The sequence below is a fragment of the Vombatus ursinus genome, unplaced genomic scaffold, assembly GCF_900497805.2.
Source record: "Vombatus ursinus unplaced genomic scaffold, bare-nosed wombat genome assembly UNPS02006779.1, whole genome shotgun sequence".
NCBI lineage: Eukaryota > Metazoa > Chordata > Mammalia > Diprotodontia > Vombatidae > Vombatus > Vombatus ursinus.
In genome coordinates, this window is record NW_020946557.1 from 8,744,926 (window position 1) to 8,747,100 (window position 2,175).

Consider the following 2,175-nt stretch of genomic DNA (forward strand, 5'->3'; position numbering starts at 1 on the left):
AGTTAAGCTTTTCAAGAAAGCCCTGTCTTTCATATTTTGAAAATATCATGTCCCAAGTCCTTCATCATCCATGGTCTGCTAATCCTGATGCCTCTATGCTTCTACTCCTGGGAATATGGATATCAACTACCAACTGAGCCCTCACTGTGGCAGGGCAAATATTTTATTCTTTTTAAGACTGTCTACCATCATCCGTATAGTAGTTATTCCAAACCTGCTCCTTTCCAAATCCTTAGCACCATCCTATTCTACATTTCTCAGCAAATACTCTTGTCTTCTGTCATAAGTTCCCTCATCTTCCTCACTCCACACCTCAAAACCCCTCCACATATTGACTCAGCCTTTGTGCTATTCTCTGAGGAAGAGATAGACATTTATCTTGCCAAGGCCAACCTCTCTACTTGTGTCCTTGATCCCATCCCCCTATATGTTACACTTTGTCGCTAGCATAGAATATTTGAGAATGGTTTTGTATAAAGAAAGTGATAGCCACCAAAAACCTGCATTTGCCAGTTGAGGACAGTAAGACTCATTAATCCATACACAAATTATAGTTCTTGGTTTTGAGGTGGGTTGCATTAATAGGTTCTGAGATCCTATAGAACTCAATTTCAAGTGTGAATCATCAACAATCTACCAACTTACATTTTCGAGAGTGGCAGTTGGACGCTGCCTACCCGAGATGGGTAGTGGCACTAGCCAACTAAAAATTTAGTTTGCACCATCAGCCAGAGAAGACTAATATAGATAGATAGAAAAGTTCTATCCTATATGGATCATATGAGTCAAAGCAAAGGTAATACCCATTGAAAGGGTGAAGGTAATTTGTGATCAACAGGAAGCCAAGTCTCTTTTATATGATAGGACTGCTGAAGTCTGGGTCTTTTACCAAGCACTGCATGCAAATGGATATGGACTTGGTGGCATTGAACAACACTATTTTACCTTTGTCAATAATCAATCAAAAAGCATTAGTATGTCCTCTGTGCCATATGGACCAGTATACTAGATGGGGAGTAGATGGCATACAAAGACAGGATTGAACCAGTCCATCATCTTAAGGAGTTAGTATCTAAACAGGGGACATAAGATGCACACATATAAAGTATACAAAATAGACATATGCTAGATACGATGTAAATTTGGAGAAAAGACTAGCAGCTAGAGACATCAGGAAAGGCTGATCGCAGAAAGCAGCATTTGATCTGGATCTTGAGGGAAATTAGGTGTTCTAAGACATCAGAGTGAAGAGGGATTGAATTCCAAGCATTAGGGGCAGTCAAAGCAAAGGCACAAAGATGGGAGATAGAATGTCATGGGTTAGGAATGATAAGAAGTCCAATTTGGCTAGACCACAGTGGATATGGTGGAGTAAGGTATAATAAGGCTGGAGAAGCAGGTTGGTATCAAGCTGTGAAAAGCTTTAAATGCCAAACAAAGGAATTTGTATTTGATCCTTAAGGTAATAGGTAGACACAGGAGTTTATGGAGTGACAGTCAAACCTAAGCTTAAATAAATCACCTTGGCAACTCTGTGGAGGATGGATTGGAGTGGGGTTGAGATGAGGTAGCAACAACAGTTAGGAGGCTATTGTAAAAATAAGGAGATGGGGTGAGGGTATGAATTGTGGTAGTGGCTGTATGAGCAGAAATGAGACTGATGCTTGAGATACTGTAGGGATAGACATGACAAGATTTGTTAACTGATTAGATATCCAAGGTTTAATGAGGAGTCAAGGATGACGCCACAAGGTTTGCAAAACTTAATCACTAGAAGGATGATGGTACCCTCAACAGTAATGGGGAAGTTCAGAAGAGGTTCATTTGGAGGGAACAAATGATAACAAATAAGATAACAAAAAGATAACAAATCCTATTTTGGACATGTTGAATTTGAGGTGCCTGTGGAACATTTAATTAAAAGTATCTGATGGGTAGTTGGTGATACTCAACTGGAACAAAGGAAAGAGACAAGGGCTAGATCATAGATATGGAATTCATCTGCTTAGACATAATTGAATCTGTGGGAACTAATGAGCTCACCAAATAAAAGAACAAAGAAAGAAAGGGAAGCATGCCCAGGACAGAAACTTGAGACAAAAAGGTATAGTGGAGTCACCTCTAACTGCCTACTAAGAGACAACTGTTAAATTTTCAGTGTTTCAGAATTCAGCA